The sequence below is a fragment of the Dermochelys coriacea genome, chromosome 8 (genome assembly GCF_009764565.3).
Source record: "Dermochelys coriacea isolate rDerCor1 chromosome 8, rDerCor1.pri.v4, whole genome shotgun sequence".
Classification (NCBI taxonomy): domain Eukaryota; kingdom Metazoa; phylum Chordata; order Testudines; family Dermochelyidae; genus Dermochelys; species Dermochelys coriacea.
Genome location: NC_050075.1, coordinates 74,971,008 through 74,979,604, shown reverse-complemented (window position 1 = coordinate 74,979,604; position 8,597 = coordinate 74,971,008). Strand labels below are relative to the sequence as shown.

Sequence of the window (8,597 nt, the reverse complement as noted above, 5' to 3'; positions counted from 1 at the left end):
TTCCTATACACACTTTCTGTAAAGCACTTTGGGATCTTTTGCATAAAAGATGCCATAAAGTATTAATAGAGTAACTGCAATTTTCTGAATATCTGAATGCAAAGTCACACTCAACACTTCTCTTACAACACCATAAAAAAATAAACAAGATAGACAGAAAAGGACAGAATGTGCGGGGGGAGTCCTGTGATGTGTTTTCCTCTATATATTATATATACTTTTGCACAACATGTACCTTTGATGCATCTATACACTAGTAATATTAAGTCATTAACTTCTTAGTATTTCAGCTTCTAATTGTTCTTTATTGAACTGAATAACAGCAGGTAATTTGGGGTCAGAAGTACCTTAGAAATTGCTAATCTATACTATGGTATTATAATAAAATAATATATAATATAAAATATTACTGTACTTAGAGATTTTAGTTTGATAAGGTTATGTATCCTCACTGTGGTAGAGTCATAGGCTACTGTTTTATAGTGGTTTGGCCAAAGCACTTATAGTTATGCTATATTAGATTTAGAGGGTTTTTATATTTATTTGTGTCTAAGTGGTGTATCCAGATTAGATGATATGATATTTGATGGTTTGTTTTGATAGAGACTAGCTCAGAATCATTCCTGCGATTTAAGAGAAACTAAGTCATTACTAGGCTAGGTTTGTTTGTACCCTGCGATTTGGTTTTGCACCTTACATTTTAAATCTAACCTAGTCATCTGAAAAATAACTATAATGAAATTAGTGTACATGTAAAAAGGACACACAGACAGCCCAGCTAAATGAAGGTTTTTATTCACTTAAATGTAATAAATGAATTTCTGAAAGAAAGACATGAAAATCCGAGTTAATAGATGGGCTGCTAATTTATCTTTTATATAGACAGACAAACTCTACTGTATCTATTGTTATGACCAGAGTTGCTACTGTCTTGAAGGTTATAAGTCATCATTATATGTATTATATATTATATTATACATTATATATACTCAGGACCAAACTCACCAGACACAAAAAGAATTAAAGTTACCCAATGCAGTACCATGCCCAGTGACTGAGGGGATTGTATGAGTTCAAGCACTCTCCTTTGTCTGAATGGGCAGTCAAACCTTTTCTAAAGTTCCTTTGTTTTGCAGAGCAGCTGCACAAAAGCAGTTAATGCAGGTCACAAACCTGTCTGTGGTAGAGCAGGAGCTACAAGCGGAGCACACATGTGAGTCCAATTATCCCCCACCCTAGCAGGTGTTGCAGGGTGTCTTTCTAGCAGGCTTTTGGAGTTTCGTCCCCTTCTGGGATCCCAGGCAGAATCACAGAACTGCTAGCAGTCAATGAATGGGATTAAACAAATGAATGGAAAAGAAAACTGGTAAGCAGCTCTCTCCAGGATATGGGCCTGTCCTACTTCAGAGAGGCCCTTGGAGTATCACTGTCCACTCCAGAGTTCCCTGGGGTTCCAGTGTAAGTATCATACAAACGGCCATAATGGGTCAGACCAATGGTCCATCTAGACCAGTATCCTGTCTTGCAACGGTGGGCAATGCCAGGTGCTGCAGAGAGAATGAACAGAACAGGCAATCATCAAGTGATCCATCCCCTGTCATCCATTCCCAGCTTCTGACAAACAGAGGCTAGGGTCACTCAGAGCATGGTGTTGCATCTCTGCCCATCCTGGCTAATAGCCATTGATGGACCTATCCTCCATGAACTTATCTAGTTCTTTTTTTAATCCTATTATAGTTTGGTCTTCAGAGCATCCTCTGGCAATGAGTTCCACAAGTTGACTGTGCATTGTGTGAAATAGTACTTCCTTTTCTTTGTTTTAAACCTGCAGCCTATTAATTTCATTGGGTGACCCCTAGTTCTTGTGTTACATGAAGGAGGAAAAATAACATTTCCTTTTTTACTTTCTCCACACCAGTCAAGATTTTACAGACCACTATCATATCCCCACTTTGTTGTCTCTTTCCCAAGATGAAAAGTCCCAGGCTTTTTAATTTCACCTTATATGGAAGCTGTTTCATACTCCTAATGATTTTTGTTGCCCTTCTCTGTACTTTTCCAGTTCTAATACATCTTTTTGGAGATGGGGCAACCAGATCTACATATAGTATTCAAGAAGTGGGTGTACCATGGATTTATATCGAGGCATTATGTTCTCTTTCCCCTTCAGCTCAGGGGTCCTGCACTGTCCTCCAGCACCAGAGTACCCACGGAGTTGGCGCCTCTGGGTCCATGAGGTAATTCTTCAGTGCAGTCATCCTGTGTGACTCATCCCTGGGTGGGAGTTTCCCCTTCTCCACTGTTCTGTAAATTGGTTTCTACCTGTTGTCTTGAGAATCAAGGAGTTTCCTCTGGATATGTTGCTTTTTAGTAGGTATTAATTGACCAGTGTCTTCTTTAAGGTTTGTAGCCATTTCTGTGGGCAAAACTCAGCAGTTATTAATGGCTATTGTTATCATGGGATCTGTCCCAGCCATGTAAGAGTTATGTTACACAAATGTACATATTACTGTTAACATGAGAACTACAGAGATTATCACATGAACAGTACAGTCATCCCCATTCACCACCAGGGCCGTCTCTACCCATATGCAAAGTACGCAGCTGCATAGGGCACTAGGAAATTTGGGGCACCACATTTCCTGGTGCCCTGCGCAGCTGTGTGTTACTCCAGCCCCTGCCCTGCCTCTTCCCCATGGCCCCTGCCCCTGCTTTGCCCCAGCCCCGCCTCTTCCCACCCCTGCTCCTCCCCAGCCCCGCAGGACTGCAGCAGGGCCGGGACTTGCACTCACTGGAGGTGGGAACTGCAGTGGCACAGCCCCAGCCACGCCGCCGGTGAGTCCTGGGAGGCAGTTCCCCCCGTCCCCCAAGCCAGCCCCACACCCCTGCGGAGGCCTGCCCACCCGCACCCCCCCCACAGAGGGGCTGCATAGGGCCCCAGAATAGCTAGGGATGGTCCTGTTCACCACCACTTAGGAAAGTCCAAACACTATATATTTGACTGCAATTTTAACAAGTTAATTTTAACAACATTCCACCAGCATTAAGCATGACGCACCCCTGATTGACATAAGTTTCACGGACAAAAGTACCGGTGTGGACAGCACTATGTCAGGGGGAGACAATCTCTCCTGCTGACATAGAGTGGCGCAACTGCCTCAGTACAGCTGTGCCGCTGTAAGGTCTGCAGTGTAGACATAGCCTTAGAAGCAGAAAGACAGCAGAAAACTAGGGAATAGTCCTGAAAAGACGCAGGATAATCAATGAGCTTCTTGGGGCAAAGGGCTCACTGGAGAGGCAGGCTTGGACATTGTAAGCAACTGCTGCTATTGTTCCTACTGAGATCAGGGAAACAAAACTTTGTGTACACTCTTTGTAAACAAACAAGATTGCACCAAAGAATAAACCTGACTCATATAATCCATTTCTCCTTCTAATGGAAACAAACTGTTGAGATCCCAAATACTGCCTAACTCCTTGAGCTAAAAAAGGATAACAGTAGTTTCTTGAGGGATGCCACTTTTCATATTCATCCCTGAGGATGAATCCCCTAGCACTAAACAAAGCATGCTCAACATCTTGGAGTTCAAGTTTAAACATTTGAACATATTGTTCATGTACTTCAGTCGAAGCTCCACAGAGCTCCATTATCAATGATAGTATTGTTAACTTATAATGTTTACTTTAAAATTGAGGACTGTATTCTAACCTCTTGGAGACAGCGGAGTTACACACTTTTGTGACAGGTTTCAGAGTAGCAGCCATGTTAGTCTGTATTCGCAAAAAGAAAAGGAGTACTTATGGCACCTTAGAGACTAACAAATTTATTTGAGCATAAGCTTTCGTGAGCTACTGCTCACTTCATCGGATGCATTCAGTGGAAATGTGACAGGATGTTTGTCAGTCTGTCATGAGTATTTAAGCACTGTATAATTGTCTGTCAATAGCAGAATTCTAATCTCTTTATACATCAGATACTTCTGCATTTCTGGCCCACCTTTCCAGCTGTTGTATAGTTAGCACTAGTAGTGCAAGTAAGCCGGTCAGGTCCAGTATGCCATACCCTTAACATGGTTATTGCCGGTACATCGTACCGGAAAGACACATTTTCAAGAATGAACTGTAGAGCACTGCGCGGATACAAATTTCTATCCGCGGATAGAAATCAGTATCCACTGGACCACAGGGCTCTCCCAGGAACCGCAGTGGCAAAAGGAACAGAATGTGGGACCTCCACTCCCAGAAGCCAGCACCCCACGCCGGCAGCTCCTTTGATGCGGCTGTTCTGCCCTCAGCCCCACCCCCAGCCCTGTACTCCGGCGGGGCTATACAGACCCCAGACGGGAGACGCAGCTGTGCCAGAGGAACTGCTGGCATGGGGCACTGACTGGCTCCTGGGACGGCAACCCTATGTTCTGCTCCTTTTGCCTCTGTGGTTCCCGGGAGGGCCCTGTGATTCAAGAGATACCAATTTCTTTTGGCATCTTTCAATTGGCATCCTATGAAGTGAGCTGTAGCTCACGAAAGCTTATGCTCAAATAAATTTGTTAGTCTCTAAGGTGCCCCAGTACTCCTTTTCTTTTTGCAATTTCTATCTGTGGATATCAGATTCTGCAGGTATAAATTTGTATCCACGCAGGGCTCTAGTCATGGACATTTTGTGGGTGCGAGGTTTGAGGTCGGGGGTTGATACCATACCAGTAAGAGTTAAAATCTACTTGCACCACTGGTTAGTACTCACTGCAGTACAAACATACCCCTTATTTTTTGCTTCCATTTAAAAAGTTGTTTTAACATCCCTTCAGGGCAGAGTTACATAGCAGAGTATTGCTGTTTTATCTGCAATAAAAATCTCTCCTGGACATCAGTGTGGTTGCACGGAGAATTAATATAGCATTCCTTCTCCGCTCCTACCAGCTGGAATGCAGCTTTGGGCTTTTTCCTCAACCTTTCAGCAGGCCTGCTACGTCTCACTCGTCTGCAGACTCCCTCATTTTTCATTAATTTTAACAAGTACTTTTTATGGCATCTCTCTCTTATGAAGATGGAAACACAAAGGTCTTATGATTGGGACATAATTACAACAAGATTCTGCAGGCACATCAGCACATTAGTAGTCCCCCCTGAGTTCAGTGGAACTACTCATGTGTGTAAGTGTTCGGAGGATCAGGGCTTTGGACTGTAAATTTGCTAGTAGATTGTCAATTTATTCTGAAAAAGACTATCAGATTCTCAACTGTCTAATGGATTGTAAAATCTTTAGGGTATGGACTGTCTCCATTTTGTGTTCTGTACTGCACCAAGCACTTAGTTAGTGCTTTAAAAGTGCATAATCACCAAAGAAAACAATAGTTGGAATCAGGAGACTTGTCTTTTAATCCCAGATCTTACAGTGTTATCTTCTTAACCTCTGTGCGCCTCATTCTTCCTATCTGTAAATGGGGTAAACACTTTCCAAGTTTGTAAACACCAAGAATATCAGACAGAAGGTGCACTTTAAGCATTTTTGTCTTGTTGAAACACAATATTTAAAACCTCACTCATACTTTGAATCTCTTCACATGCATACCATATAACCTGACAATCCTGATTCTGTTCTAACACAGCATTGCTTCTTTGTATTTGGCTAAAAAGCAATCTAGAAGCAGGATTAAAATCAATTCCCATTTCATCAGACATGTTTAACTTCTATTTTCCATTTTTGGCAATCTTCCCTCCAGCACCATATATCCCCAACCATAGATTCCTCGCTCTGTCCTTTGAGCCTGGGGCTCAATTTTATGTTATTTTTTATTTGAATTTAAATAGCACTCATAAAGTACTGGCTGCCTGCCCTGGGCTCAATGTGCCCTTGTGATTAGTTAAAAGTATCATGCAAAAATCATTATGAAAATTAAAGCAGCAGCACATTCCCCACACTCATAACAGAACCAGCTAGCAAAAATATGTTACAGGCCAAATATAAATTTTCTTACCCCTCGCATATCCAAATGAAATGCTAGACACCTCATCCCTCCCTAAGGGCCTGCTCAGGAAGATGATGATTTTGCAGCTTGTCCGAAAGACCAACAGATTTGTGGAAGGCGAGTGAATTTCAAAGTCAAGGGGCCAGGAGCGCCTTATCTTATATACCAAACGTGTCCTAGTTTGAGCACCCCTGCTAACCTCAACTGTGGCAGAGAATGGAAAAGCAGTCTATTAAGCAGGATGAGCCGAGAAAATTTTGAACTTTGTTGGTCAAAACTACCACCTGAAACAACACCTCCTGGAAACGAACAGGTAGCCAGTGCAGATTTTGGAGCACTGGTATAAAGTGTTCCTGGCAGATACCCACTTAACAAGCATGCTACTAAGTTCCAGAGTAGCAGCCGTGTTAGTCTGTATTCGCAAAAAGAAAAGGAGTACTTGTGGCACCTTAGAGACTAACAAATTTATTAGCGCATAAGCTTTCATGAGCTACAGCTCACTTCATCGGATGCATTAGAGGTGCTGGAACTATTTCTATCATGGGGGTACTGAGTGCCATTGAACCAAACTGTAAACCCTGTATATAATGGAAACCACTTCAAGCCAGGGGGTGTGGCAGCACCCTAAATTCCAGCACCTATTCTACCTTCAGCTTCTGTGTGGAGTTAAGCTACTGGTATGTGACAGGGACTAACCAGTAATCTTCTGCAAACAAAAATTGTGCCTCACTAATATATTAGAATTCAGTGTGTGTCAAAAAGATAGTGGATAGAGGAGAACTACTTGACATAATTTTTTTAGGCCTCATCTGTATACAAAGGTTATAGTAGTATAACTTATTCCCTTTCCCACTCTGGAATAAACTATACTGGTATAAGCACTTTAATACAGGTATAACTGGGTCCACACAAGAGGAGTTGTACCACTTTCACTATATTGTATTTCCATCCTAGATTCCTCCTTATCTTTAGTCACAATTTTACCTGTCAACAAACCATATGCTTGCATGAACTCACATTTAAAAAAGATTTTTTTTTTAATTTAAAAATTTTTAAAAAACCCTTTTACTAATGTGAGTAAACTGGTTGTCTTAAGTGGGACTACTCATGTGACTACTGGATTTACAGGATTAGACTCCTTATTTGGTCACCTCCACTCTTCTAGGAACAGCATAGTTCATTTAATTTTAGATTTCATAATAGGCAAATAGGTTTTCAGCCATCTGGGAAGGGTGTATGAACTGCAAATTGAAGATAATTAAGCTTTTAAATTAGAACTATGAGAGAATTTAACAGCTGGTAAGCGTTTTCAGTTGCAATCTACAAACCACCTGCTGAGCAAAATCTAGATACAAGTAGAGGAAAATAAATTCAGTGATATAGAATCTGGACTTGAATTTTTTTGCATAAGTTTAGTAAGTGTACACTATCATGCAGTCTGGAGTGGCTCATGGGCAAGAACAACAACTTTAGGACAGATTTTAGAAGCAGGACACAATCCCCAAACAGGTTGTGAGTTCTATAATTAGATTTCATAAACCAAGTACAGGGCCGGCTCTAGGATTTTTGCCACCCCAAGCAAACAAATATTTGTCCACCCCTGCTTTTTTTTCCATGCTCCCCCACCCCCGGCTCCGCCCCAACTCCATCTCTTCCCAACTCCTTCCCCAAATTCCCGCCCTGCCTCCTTCCCCAGGTGTGTCGCATTTCCCCCCCCCTCATTGCATCCTGCAGCTCCTCCCTGCAACCCCCACACCCTAGCTCACCTCTGCTCCTCTGAACAGGCCGCCGCTCTGCTTCTCCCCCCTCCCTCTCAGGCGAGGGAGAGGCAGCGCCTTCAGGGGAGCAGGTGGAGCAGAGGTGAGCGAGGGTGGGGGGGAGTACAGGAAGTAATGGGGGGGTAGAGGAACCGCTCCCCACCCCAGCTCGCCTCCGCTCCACCACCGCAGCCTCCCCCAAGTGCGCCGCTGCTCAGCTTCTCCTCCCTCCTTCCCAGGCTTGCCATGCAAAACAGTTGTTTCGCGTGCGGCAAGCCTGCGAGGGAGGGGGGAGAAGCAGAGCAGTGGTGACGCGCTCAGGGGAGCAGGCGGAGACAGAGTGGAGGCGAGCTGGGGCGGTGGGGGCACATTTCTAGGGGTGGCATAGCCGGCGCTGGAATGCCGCCCCTAGAAATGTGCCGCCCCAAGCACCTGCTTGTTTTGCTGGTGCCTAGAGCCGGCCCTGACCAAGTAACAAGTATAAACTCCTCAGGCACTATCCAGTCTTAACATGGAGTTACAGACAATCCCCTTCAGCATTTTGATCTAGGGAAGTTTGACTCTGTAATGGTTGTTTTACACCCAAGATCACAGAATATTCAGGTTACTCCCAGGCCCAGAGGACCAATCACTTACCCCAGGTCAATTTGCACCTTCACTCTCACACCAAAGACAGTGCTTATAGCCAATCCTTTAATAAGCTGACTAGAAGTTTATTAACTAGGAAAAAGAAATAAGAGAATTATTTACAAGGCTAAAACAAATAGACATACACACACAAATGAGTTTCAGCCTTAGGTTTCAGATGACAGGTTTCAGAGCAGCAGCCGTGTTAGTCTGTATTCACAAAAAGAAAAGGAGTACTTGTGGCACC

At 43.3% G+C, this 8,597-nt stretch overlaps 1 long non-coding RNA gene across 1 annotated transcript in view; it reads right to left on the bottom strand.

Annotated features, from left to right (window-relative positions):
• Positions 1-2,145: 2,145 nt before the first annotated feature.
• The window catches only part of LOC122461284, a 32,009-nt gene continuing 25,557 nt past the window's right edge, over positions 2,146-8,597 (bottom strand). The window contains exons 4-6 of the long non-coding RNA XR_006283175.1: positions 8,360-8,443; positions 5,976-6,170; positions 2,146-2,416 (exon numbers count right to left, since the gene is read on the bottom strand). This is a non-coding gene — a long non-coding RNA (uncharacterized LOC122461284). The remainder of the gene's footprint in view (positions 2,417-5,975; positions 6,171-8,359; positions 8,444-8,597) is intronic.